The following is a 13,654-nucleotide window of genomic DNA, read 5'->3' as shown; positions in this document are numbered from 1 at the left end:
TGACCCCAGTGTCCAATTGTATTGACAAGGTTGAGGTAATTTAAGCACAAATTGAAAGGAAAATATTTAAAAACCATTTGGTGTAATACTTGACATTTGTGCTATGCACAGCACTGAAATATGTGCCATGACAGCCTCCAGGTTCCCTCTTCTTACTCTGTGAACATAGATGAGAACTCCCAAGTTGGGATAATATTTGAAGAAATGCCTTTTCAAAGTATCTGTTTAAATTTTGTTTTAAATCTCAAGGAGAATGAGTAGCAATTTGAATGGAAAAAGAAAGAAGGGAAAGTAAAAAGCCTTGCTAAAATTGAGAAACCCAAAGACTGACCCAGCTACCTTACGTCAGAAGTACCTCATACGAGGCCAGATCTTTGACAGGGGCAAATGAAGATTCCCTCTTATGTCAGGTAAGGATGGTGCCTGAACATGCACACAGAAGATGTGGTGGCCCCTCTCTCACTTGCTGTTGACACACAGCCTGCTCTTCATTTTGGCCATCCCCAAGGCTGTCCTAAGCATCTCCATCCTGTCTGCCTTTAACTATTTATTTTTTTTTTTTTAGTTCTGCTGAGAAATATCCCTTGGACAATCCTAAAGCCTGTGGGCTTTTTATCTGCCACAGAAGTACCACAGAAGTGGAAATTTTCCTGACACAGCCTTGCTGAAAACCTGCAGCCTCAACACCATTCAGCACAGGCGCCTGGGTGTTTGGACGCCTGACTGCTGTACATGCCATGGCCCTCAGCCTTCTTGTTTGGGGTTTTTACATAGTACTCAGCCACCTACCAGGTGATACTTGTTTCTTGTTTGTTTTTTCTTAGTTTTGGGATTATCCCATTGGGGTGGTTTGAAGCTGAGTTGAATTTCAGCTTTGCTTCAAGGCATGACTGAGCTGCAGGCTCTTACCCCAGAGCTGATCTGGCCCCTCTGTTCCTTCCTAATGTGTTGTAGACACACTGGGGCCTTCCTCTCCTGTGCATTTGTAACTCCCATTGATGCTAATGGCTGTGACATGTGTCTATCCATGGAGAATAGACTGAATTGACTACAGCAGTTCCCCAGCCTTGAGTGATGCTTGTCACTTGATTAAGCCAAACTAATGAGGCACGACCAGGGTCAGTGGGAATGTGTGAGACTCCAGAGCAGAGTCACAAAAGCTGGTGGAAAAATGCAGCTTTTACCAAGGGCTGAGTTTTGTTTCACCAGGCAAAGACACAGGATGCCATGGGATGGGGTGCACAGTAATGGGTGCTGTAATAGAAATGACCAGCACCAAGAGGGTTCACTATTGCTGATGGTAGCACCACAAACTGCTCTTTTCTAGCGGTAATTATATGTGAGAGTGTCTTGTGTGCTCAGCAGGGTTTAAAACTAGGTTTGGTCTTGCCTTTTTGCTCAGTGTCTTTCTAAAATGGGTCCTGAAGTTGGCCCTGTGGTTCTTTCTCTGGGACATATGTATGGGTGCATTTTTGGGTCTTTAGCAGACAGCCCACCCCACAGGTGGCTAAGGCATGCAGCATCCTTTTCACCTACATTAAGCAGCACTACTTTGGGAAATGGGAAAGGTGGGAAAAAGCTGAGACCCTGCTGTGAGTTATTGCAGGTTGCCCATTCTGCAAGAAGAGGAATCACCAGAGGCACAGCTTCTCTGCTGTGTGCTCACCCTCCTGTGCACTGCTGGCCACTGCCTCCAAATACAGAGCACTCAGAAAGAGCTGAAGGAGCATGCAGGGCTGGAGCTTCTTTTGCTTTGCCTGGATCATCCAAACTGGGCCAGATGCAAGAACGCAAACTTAAGGTACGTGCTTAGGAGCCTAAGTCTGAGCATGACTGTGTGTGTAGAGAAATACGTTGGGAGGAAAATCAGCATTTAGGAAGAGGCTGACACCTGACAATTTAGGAGCATGGACATGGCCTCTAAGAACAGATGTGTACCTCATAGAGATACAAGATGGTGCTTGCTAAACTGAGGCCAGCAGCCCTGGTCTTCCTGCAAAACACAGCATCATCTAGAACCACTGTGTCAATGCAAGCACACAACCTGGTAGTCCAGAGCCAGCCTACAAAGGCAGATAGGTCAGATGCAGATCGTGAGAGAAAACTGCATTTTAAAATAGTTATTTTATTTATTTTATTAAATAATTTTTATGTATTTTATTTAATAATTTATTAAAAAATATTTCATTTATTTTAATAAATAAATGAAACTTCTGGTTCAAGACCTGCTGTTTGGAGCGCCTGTTTGAGAACTTGCCTGCACTTACCCCTGTACTTTACCTGTGGTACATTCCAGGTCAGAGGGTGATTATATTTTTGTCACATTGCAATACTTGCCTTTATGTAAGTGCTGCTAAGAATAAAATTAGCAGTGGGTGAAAAACATCAGATTAATGTCTAAATTTGGAACACTTGATGAATAAATTTATTAACTTCTTTGCGGGGAGAGAAAAGAATAGCAACCCTCTGTTTAAAGAAAAGATAAAATAAATATAAAGTAAGAGCTGATTGCCCCTCTGGTTTTCTGAGGTAGGTTTTTTAATGTTCTCTTGTTCCCATCAGCAGATAAATTTTAATCGGCTCTTATCTACAGAACTCTGGCTTGAGAAGAGTCAGTTACATCTGAGAGGCTTTGTCATGATTAACAAATGCTTTCAGCATTTTCAAAGGGAGAGAGCAAAGGGGGAAAGAGGGTTTGTCCACTTGAATAGGTGTCCTCCCAAAAAGCAGGCTCCTGCCAGTTGTTTGGCACCGCCACTGTCCTCACCGATGCAGCCACAGTGGGCAGTCCCCTGTCCCAAGACACTAATTAGTCAGCAGTGAGACTGTGATGGGAAGCAGCACAGGGTTCTCCAAAGTTTGGAAGGGAGACTCCAAGCTTAGAACTGCCCCAAGAACCCCAGTATCCTCCTGTCCTGCGTCCTAGGCTGTGTGTGACTGTGTCCTCCAATCAAACCCCATGGTGATCAGAATACACAGAAGAGTCTTCTGGCTTTGTCCAGAGCTGTAGAGGACACTGCCATTTGCACCTTGCAAGGCAGGTGTCTACTACCTGCCCCAAAGTTCAGCACAAGGTAAAAAAGTCCGTCACAGACCGTCACATTTTATGGCAAGCACCATCTTCCTTTGCCCAGCATCTCTGGCAGCTGCACCCACCACTTTTCTTAGCATATCTAGAGCAGGCCATTTTTACCTTTATTGGTAAATTACACTTGTAGTGGTAAATTAGAGATTACTTATTAATCACTTGAGATTGAAAGGAAGAGATTAGAAATGAAAAAAATTATTAGTCAGATACTAGAATATAATAGTCCTGGTCTATCTTAAGAGGTGGATAATTTCCTAGTCATCTCTTCTGTTTTCCTCTTGAGGTCTCTTATTTTTGTTCCAGCCATTAGAGCTGCAAGTTCAACACTCAAGTTCTGCAGAATGCTGCCTTCAACTATTCCTTCTTTCCTCTCATCCTAATTCTCCTCTCCAAAACTTTTTGGAGTAAGAATCTGACATACAAATGTGAATGTCCTGTTTAGTTCTTCAAGTGGCAGCCTTGGGTGCTTGATGACCATTTCACTCTCCTGTTTAATACTAAATTGGCTAAATATATATCAATATAAATTGGCTAAATAAATACTAAATGGAGGAAAGGCAGTGCATAAACTAAGCAAATATTGTCTATGTTCTTCCTGTAGCTGCTCTTTGGACACCTATGGGTCATTAAATCCTTTGTTCCCAGCCAACCTGCCAGCTAGGCTCTCCTACCCAGTTTGAGCTGTTGCCTTTGTGTGGGCTGCTGACCCATTCCCACTGAGCTATGCTACACGATGTGTTCAGGAGGAATCAGTACTCTTTGGATGTTACTACCTTTCTGCTTAGACAAGAAGTGATGTAAGTGATAGAGTCATAACATAGATAACATAGATATCTTTTCCCACCCTACCCTCCACATATTGGCAGTGTTGAATGAAAGAGTGCTATTACTTTGGTGGCGGCATCAGGCCATGCTAGCCACTGCTGAAGAGAAGCTAACAGCTATGCTGTGACTGTAGATCCATCACACAAAAGCCCTAAGGTGTTACTGCAGCCTTCAAGAAACAGCCTCTGATGATGGAAAGAAAATCAGCGTCATCTCATGACACTGCTGTTCCTGTAGGCTGTGAATTTAAAAGAAGGCAGGCTGAGGAATGAAGCATGGAAATCCCTGCTGATCAGGAGCAAGACTATTTTTCTGCTTTAAGAACATTCTCTCAGCTTTTTATTTCCAGTGTTTCCAGTTGCCATATCAACCTGAGAAATTTGCCTGTCAATTAACAGCATATTTTTCAACGGAATATTTAAAAATTTAGTTGCATCAGTTCCAGCATCTGATTGCTGGGATTTCACTGTATCTTACTCTATTCCCACTATTTGCTCCCCAAGCATATTAGCAGATGACCAAGGATCCACACCCTCCCTTTGACCATGCGCATCTCAGGTTCAGAATAACATGTGTAGAGTTAGGCTCCAGGTCAAAATGCAGCAGACACGAGTAGCAGGGATAAAATCTGTGAGACACATCATTCCCTGGTGGCAGGCTGGGAAAGGCCACAAGCATCAACAGAAGCGCCCTGTCTTTACCTAAGGGGTAATTTCAGCTTTTATGTTGCTCTGAAGAACAGGCACAGAAGGCACAGTTGAGGGCAGGGAAGTTGTATAGTGTGTGGGGTTTTTTGGAGCCTTCATCTGCCTGTGTCTCCCTCTCAGCACCATCAGGGTGGGGGGGAGCAGTGTCGGGAGGGAGCCTGCACCCATTTCTGATGGTAGTCAAAGATGTCGATGTTCCCTCTCTCCCTCCCTCCGTCCATCCACATCCTTTCTCCAGCCCGTCCCTGGCCATTCTTAGGCCACTGGTGTAAATGGGGACTGAATCCGGCCCCATGCAGATAAATCTGCAGGGACTTTTCAGTGGTAAATGTATTGTTTGGTTTGTTATAGGTTTGTGGTGGCTTTTTTTCTTTAAAAGGAATAAGAATGGAAAACAAGAAAGTCAAATAGCCCTGAATCTTTACCTTTTTTAAGTGGAGACACCACCACAGCAGGATACAATGGCTCATTGTGGTTGTTGAGGTTTGCTTGAGAGCCTTGAGATTTATGTAATGAGAAACACAATTCCTGCAAAGAACATTGTTAAATCTTTTCAAAATTCCAGCTATAAGCCATTTTATTGCTAATAGTATGGCTAGATTCTCCTTTTGAAGAATCTGGGAATGTTTGACAAGAGGGAAAAAGGAGAGAACTTGAGGCACCATAATCTGTATTTTCCATTTACCTTGCTTGAAGCTTGAACAACACATGTGCCACAAATGATTTGTTTATTCCTAAGCGGCCCCATGGAGCCTAGTCTCCATTCTCAGGCATGTAATGGCTATTCGAATGAAAGCTTTAATAGATTGTTGGAGATCTGATATGAATGCAGCAAGAGAAAGAGATATGCAAATATTCAAAATTAAACAAATTAGCTCCTGCCCTTTGCCTTAGGAGGTGCAGTTTTGAATCTGGATGGTGTCACCAGTGCAGGGAATTTTTTAGATTCGGCTCTCTAGAGAACCAGTTCCTTTTTCTCTCTTCCTGCACACCTCCCCTTTGCCTTCACAAAGCTTTAAGGTTTTTGAACTATTCTCTGTCTGTAGCACTCATGAGTAAGGAGAGCCCCAACTGGAGCTGAAATACATGATGTGTTCTGATTTGAGACTAAGGATCAGGAACATTGCTGGGAGAAGCTCCTGCTGTGCTGGTTGGCTCCGCATCTTCTTAAACCAAGTGCCTCAACCTCAGTATATTCTCCTGGGCATTTCCTCATACTGTAAAAACAATTTTAGAAAAGTGACGTAGTCAAAAGCTTGCAGAGAGTGGAGCTGTAGTCCAATTTGGGGTTACAGTCAAATAAAACTTTATTCTGTCCACACTGCAATACAAATTAGGGGTTTCACTGGTTCTTAACATAGCCACTGTTCCTCTTTCTCTCCCTGTAATGTGCACGGCCCAAAAATCACTTAAAAAATGTAAAAATAACATCATCCACCTAACCACTGACACTATGCCAGCAGCTACTGTGTGCATTGAACAGCAGGGAAAATAATAATTTTACATCAAAAACACCATAAAAGTTTAAAGTGTCTTCTAGGCTCTTGTAAAACTACTATTATGGTGTCCAACCCCCAAGGATTTTCACATAATTATCAATTATGTTGTGTGGGTTTCAAAAAAGGCAGTGCCTGAAGCATGGGCCATGTGGTGGATCACACAAGCAGCAGCAGTAGCATGCCTGTGCCTGGCCACAGTAGTTCCACATGCACCTCGGCTCTGCTGCAGGCTCCCATCTCAGGGATAGAAATCCCTAGAGCACCCTCATACCTCTGACACCCTCTTACGTTCTGGTCTCTGATCACAAGAACTTTGAAGCAAGGCTTGCCCCTTGCTCCATCGCTAACTTCTGGTGAACCAAATGTTGCCAGCAGTGATGTGTGATACTCAACCTAACGTATTTCCATATACCTGCAAACATCTAGAAAAACTCTGAGCTACAGTATGAGCAATTAGAAATTAAGAGAGAGACCAATGCACAGAAGAAAGCATGAGAAGGTCCTTGCTTTGGTTGTGGTATATGGACAGTCTTCTGGATGTAACAGGGACCAGAGTATGCTGGAAGTAGTGTGGGAAGGTGGGTTTGCATTTCATACACTTGATGCCCTATTTCTTTAAAGTTAGCCAAGGCTAACATCAGATACTCTGATGAAGTATCTGATGAAGGCATATGAGGAAAATGGTTTCAGAAAATAATTAATTTAGCTAGTAGTTTATTTCATAGCTAAGAAGGAAAATGCCCAATAACCCAAAGGAAAGGGAAAAGAAGATCTTCCCACACAAGCATGAACAGTATCACCCAGAAATTTTTCTCAAAACCATATTTTGTGAGAGTGCTTGCAGCCATAGCCAAATCCCATATTTGAATGTGGCTTGACAATTAGATTCTACTTGGAATTAAAGGCCATCTCTGAAAACCATGGCCATGTTTAAACACGAACCAGGCCATAAGCTTCTTATGGGCTGTGGTTACAAAAAAATGGTTGACTCACAGAGTGGGAGAGGATTGGGTTGGAATGTTCCCATGCAATCCTCCCTGTTTTCCAGAGGTACCCAGCCTGTACCTAGAGGTTCTGGACACCCAGTGCTCCCATATACTTCCCTTGACACTTGCAGGTAGTAGTTCCGAAACACCAACTTAAGGACTTCAGAAAAGAGGTGTTTCTTTTGGTCTATCAGTAGCCACAAATGAGAAGAAAGAAAACTGACTTCTCCAAAGTTTTCCAAAGTGCACGCCCAATTCAAACAGATATGTACAGTTTCTTTGCAATTGTGAGTCCCAGGTCACAGCTAAGACTAGCACAGACTTCCCTAATAGAATCGCCAACTGCATCATTTCTGCATTGAGCTAGGCAGTGTGCAGAAGCAGATTTGTACAGGAATTTTCCAACTGAGCATTTTTCTAATTCAAAAATATTCATCAAAACCTGATACATCTTGGGGGAAGCTCCTGATTTTGGCATATCTCATTGGCAATTTAAATATTTTGATTTGGTCAGCATTTCATAATGAAAGACATCCTTTTTCAAATAGAAACACATGATTCCATAGAAAAATATATTAAGGAAAAAATAACATTTAAGTGCGAAATAATGCCAAAATGTTTCATTAAGATCCTAACGGCATCTAACCAGGTTTTGTTTCTTTCAGACTACCAGGTTTAAGAAATAGAGGTTACCATTTCTGGTCCTGTTTAAAACTGGGGGGAAAATGTGAGATTCTGAAATTTTTACACGATTGGAAAACAATTTTCCACCAAGCTTTTCTCAGATGATTTTGCAGATATCCTTCTGTTTTCTCCTTCCTCCATGGCTCTGTTACCATGCAGTTCTGTTCACACTGTTCTCCAAGACAAAATCTGAGCAAGGCTGAGATTTGTGCTGATGGTGAGTGCCTGCCTTTATCCCGCCCCCCCCCCCTTCTTTAAATAAAACAATTTCCTAGGGCATTGAAATGGGGCTGATAAAAAGCTTTTAAAATATATTTTAGTAAATAGTTTGAAACCAGACCATAAAGTCTCGTAAATGTAGGTTTGCCCTTAATTGTACCTCACTGACAGCCCATTTTCTTTATCCTCTGCAACCAGTCTCCTTTTTCTTTAAGAGCAAAACAGACTGTACGCTACTTCTGAAAGGTTTGTGGGGTTTCACACAGATTGAGCAAAATCTGTAGGTAAACAGTGTCACCTAGTGGATAAATGGCATGAGCGTTCCCAAACGGAGGAAATTTGGCAGCGTGGTTTTTCCATTTTGTCCGAGAAAAATATTATCTCAAATTGGAAAAAGCCTTGTGCTGAGAAATTGGATTATTTCCAAATCGCTGCAAAACCGAAGATGCATAATGCGGTGGCCAGCACTGAGCTGGAATATATAAGTCATGTGCACTGGCACGGATCCAGTCACATCAGCAGATACAAAAGAGGAGAACAGATTCTCCAGCTAAGTGCCTGACTAGTGAAAGGTTAAAGCAACACAACGTGAAATACTTATTTCCTGGATGTGTAAAGGTGTACTAGGCTCCACATTGTCTCCTGCACCATCAGCTGCCCCTTTCCAGGCACAGAAAAAAAAGAATGTCAGTAGATGCCTTTGCCGTGTGATGAGCTCCTGATCAGTAAAAGTAAAAAAATCACGAAGTACTTGGGGCGAGAGATCTAGGAGAGAGCATCTGAATGCTGGACAAAGAATATAATCTCCATGGAAAAATACCTCATCCTGAGAGAGTGAGATGATGACTTTGAGGATGTGGTGGTAGGTACCTATGAGAAAAGCTGCCTAGAAAGAGGAGGCTTGAAGAGCCTTCTTAAGTTGGAAGTAACAGGTTGGACATTCAGGGCATGATAGCCTCAATGGCTAAAATGCTTCAGAAGGAAGGGTATGCTCCTGAAAACTAAACTGTGACTGGACATCCTGAAGACCACTTAGGGTACTTAGTACAGGACCACTTGCTAAGTACTTAGTACTTACTTTCTAACTATCTAACAGGATCCCTTAGAGTCAAGCTGAATTTGAACCAAAGCACTGAAGGAAGAAATTGAGATAAACAGAATTGAGCTAAGAATTATGTGGCAAAGAGTTCTTCAGGTTCCTAGGGAAGAAAGGGGGTTGGGGGAGGAAGTAGAATTCAAGCAGCAAAGGTGAGAACTCAGGTACTTTGGTTCTAAACAAAACAAATATGGGCTTTCAGCTGACTTTGTGTTGGGTGGGTAGGAAAGTGGAGGTTTTGTGATCCCCTCTCAGTATCCCCACTTTGTCCTCCTGTAAGGGCATCACTGCAGTTTGTGAGCAGACCCTGGGAGCAGGGTTGGACATCTCAACTCTATAGTTAACAAGTGCATTTGTTTTTTTCTGAAAATCCTTATTTCTTTCCTTACACCTTAACGTAGCTTCTTCCCCTACAGTTCCTCTTGAGGGACAGCAAGGGTACAGCACTGATGGGAAGGGAAGGGAGTGAGGACCCTGCCAATGAGAGAAAAGAACTCATTCTGCCTCATTTGGTCAGGATGGTTCTCTGCTGTTATCACCCAGTGCAGGCAGATATGGTCCCTTGGCTGCTGCTGGGTGATGGGGTAATAAGATAATTCATCTGGGAAAGGCTCTGGGGAGGTTTCCAACCCAACCTCCTGCTCAAAGCAGTGTCCTCTGAGACCAGGGCAGGCTGTTCAGTTCAAGCCTCAGAGAATGGAGAAAGATGACACAACCTCTTAGAGTAACCTGTTCTAAAGCTTGACTATTCTCATGGTGACACAGTTTTTCCTTATCTAGTCAGAACACTTTTCTACCAGTTTGTGTCTGTTGTCTCTTATCTGTGTTGATCAGGTGTCTACCATGAACCCCTAGGCTGGTCTCTCTTGATGAGATCTGTGGGTTTGCTGTCTTGGTCAACTACTCTACCTATAATTAAAGCAATCCCTGCCAAGAGCTCTGTTATTGGTTACACAGCCCTGACACAGCCAAACCATAATTTCAGTGGTTTCGTTCATGACTTGAATGAGAATGGCTGACAGCAGAATGGGGATTCTGTATGTTCCCTGTGGCAAATTCTTTCCAGCATGCTGGAAAATGCATTTGTGCATTTGTGGTAGAGCCTTGAGGCTTCAGTCATGGTCCTGCTGTGTTCTGCAAAACCAAACCAAATACGCTCCCTCTCCAGGGGTTTGACAAGAGATAACACAGGACACAGAAAGGGACAGGAGCACAATTGAGATCTCAGAGATACACTGAAAAATAACATGAAGGAGAGAAAAAGCATGGTTACAAAAGTGGCTCTTTCCTGTCCAAGAGGCAGCAGGCAGGAAAATGTGAAAGTGCCTGCCTGAAAGTTCAAAAGTTGGCCTGCAGGATGTTATCAGCTTCCTAACACAGAGACCAGTCATGAACACAGGAGGGTAATGTAAGGTGGTGAGGAAGAGAAAGGTGAGGAGTGGTATCACCCACCTGATCTGCAGGTACTGGAGTGTGCTAGCTGTGAAAGCATTTTCAGACCCAGGTCTTACATTGACATGGATGTAGTCAAAGCAATAAGCCAGGGTTTCTTTGAACAATGTATGAATTAATGTTAGAATTGTAGTCAATATGACAAATATCTAATTTTCATAGTTCAGGAAACCTGAAATCTAGCATCTAATTGCCTTCCAAATAAAACAAAACCACTGATTTTTATGTCAGGTTGTTCTGCTAAGTTTATGTTTGGCCTCTGTTTTCTTCATTTTGTCATGTATCAGATGGATGGTCTGTCATTCTTCTCCAAAAGGTTGAAAGCGATTATCATGAAAAGCCCAAGTAGCTCTCTGTACACAGGCAAACTAAAATATGCTGCAAGTTGGGACAGTTTCTCACCTAAGTATACACTCTGCTTCCAAATCAAACACTAGCATAACTATTTGTTCTGTTTGTTGCAGTCTTCCTTCAAACTACTTCATTTTTCTTTTTTGTACTAGACTCTTGAACCAGTTCTCACTTACTGAATCAGTGGAAGGCACCATCTTCTAGTGGGCATTAGCCGGCATGGACTTAGTCACATCACTTTGATAACTATGCTTCAGTTTACTTCATTAATGTAAATTCTACACTGACTTTCCACAGTGCTTTTATTCTTGGGATCTTTTTTTAGCTATCCTTTCTTAGATAGTGAAACTAGTACTAAAATAGATGTTTTTCATTTTTCCCTTCTCAAGGAAGGGTGATACTAATTTCTTTGCTCATTAAAGTGTAAATGGAGAGGGATCCTGTGGAGTTCAGTGATACTATGAGACATAAAAGCAGTATATGAGGTCAGAAGCTTCCTACATGAGTTACAAGTGCAAAAACCAGTGAGCAAAAAGAATGAATGGATCAAGGATCCGACTCCTGGGAACAACAGAAGGAATAAATAGAAGTAGCACCTGGAAAATGCTACTCTCATCAAGAAAGGCCTCCTCCTCTGTAAATATCTGTTAACTCTAATATTAAACAAATAGAAATTTACCTATTCCATAGAATCCCCTTTTGCTTCTTTATGGAGACACTCATAGTAAAGCCTGGACTTTAAAGACAATAATTAAAAAAAGTAACTTGTTCCACGGGGAAATCATAATTTCTTCAGCGAAGAACATCTATTCTGAAGTCTGAAGAGGGCTGGCATATCTCTGTAACAGTGTGTAATGACAGCCCAAACATCTTAACTGTCCCAGCCTGAGCCTAGCATCCCTGCTGTCGTCATTCCTGCTGGATGTTCTTGCTTGGCCTCCTGGCTGCACATGCTCCCATATCCATGTACTCTAATGGCAACATGCCAAGCCCAGGGTGGGCTGCCAGGTCCCTCACGGATGCAGATACTTCAGAGGGGTTTTGCCAGGCAGCCTGCCTAAAGCTGTGAGTGCTGTTGCCTGCGTAAAAAATTCCCTTCCCTCTGTGATAGCAGCACACACAAGTGCTCCTTAGCCCCATTTGGACTAATTTACACACACATACACGTCAAATGCTGAGAGGAAAAGACTGCATGGGCAACTATCATTGCCAAAAAAGCAAATTACATCACTCAGGTAGATGAGGAACCTCTGGCACCTAAGAAAAGATATAAAAATATAATCAGATTAGCATTCATCCCTCAGGCTGTCTGGGCAAATAAAGAGCCAGTGCAAGCAACAAGCTGAGGAAATAGGCTGGTCATGAAACATCCTGTGTGCATGCACAAACATAATATTTGGTTTGGAAACTTTCCATTCCTGTTCTCTTTTAATGTGAAATCGGGCTTCAGAGTTAAGTATTGTCTAGAATGTTTTTTTAATTATTATTTTTAAAACGCTATTTCTGGACAACATAGCCTATTTCTGATTTGCCAAGAAAAGTTAGGAAATCTTCACTTGGCTTGCTTCTAAGCATGTTCTTGCTCTAAAAGGTTAAACTCTCCCACTTTGTTGATTTGTTGTTTTCGCTATCCATTGGCTGTCGCCAGTAGTTCTGATTTGAGGGAAAATAAGTTTTTTCTAATCAGCTCTATGAATACAGTCCATGAAGGACATCTGTTGACTCCAGCTCCAGTAATACGGTCCATGATATAGTGGCATACCAAAACCACAACACAGTATCATCACCTTTAAGAAGAAAGGGTGGATGGGAAGGATGTAAGTGCATATCCTCTGCCTGAATATTAAAATGCAGCTGCTAGTGCTGCAATACCAGAGAGCATCTTTTATCCATTAAATGATCAGTGCACAATGAAAGCGAAACAAAAAGCTTACAATCTGTCTACATCCTGTCCTTCAAGGTGGCCTCATCCACTAAGTAAATTTTAAGGAACTATGAAGAACTAATAATTTCATCTTACTCAAAAGCAAAACAGCAAAGAAAAAGCAAAACAAAAACCACCCAGCATGTTTCTAAAGCTCTCTGTTTAAATCTGCTTCTCAGCATGCATAGGATTTGGTTATATCATGAGCTATTTCTCAGTGTGATTCAGCTTAGGGCATTGGGTTGTGTGAAGCTTCAGGACTCCAATAAATTTGAAGGGAAAGACTGGAGGAACTATGAAAGACTCCACATTTCCTCAGCTTCCTTCCCAGCTGGCCATGCAGATTTGCCAGGAGTGCTATGAAATAGCTTTTTACCTCCATCACCAGTTCACATACAGTCCTGTGGGGAGCTGTGCCTTTCCATAAGAAAACATCTGGGACCTTTAGGAACTGGCTCTGAGCCAGGGGCCATTCAGTGGTATCTCCAAAATGTCAGCAGGTCACTTTAACATGAAACAGCCATGTGAAAACCCACCACTGCTGCTGGCTTTACTGGTTTAAGGCTGACTGGCTGTAGACCCTAATTTGCTCTCCTGTTCCTTGGGGCAGGCTACCAGGCTAGGACATTAATGAGGCAACTAGGAGGACGTGGCACCACTTCTGTATATGTAGAACTTCAGTCTCCAATGGTTTCACTCCAGCACCTTTCTCAACAGTAAATGTAGTGAAGATTCTTGTTCATATTCCAAAGCCAGCATTAAATGGGATGCTTTAAGCTGGGAATATTTTCCCAGCTCCTGGAAAGGGTTAGACACAGACCTG

The sequence above is a fragment of the Pezoporus flaviventris genome, unplaced genomic scaffold, assembly GCF_033815535.1.
Source record: "Pezoporus flaviventris isolate CSIRO_AGI_PZ_B2104156 unplaced genomic scaffold, CSIRO_AGI_Pfla_v1 ptg000013l, whole genome shotgun sequence".
NCBI lineage: Eukaryota > Metazoa > Chordata > Aves > Psittaciformes > Psittacidae > Pezoporus > Pezoporus flaviventris.
Note: the sequence above shows the minus strand (reverse complement) of the source record.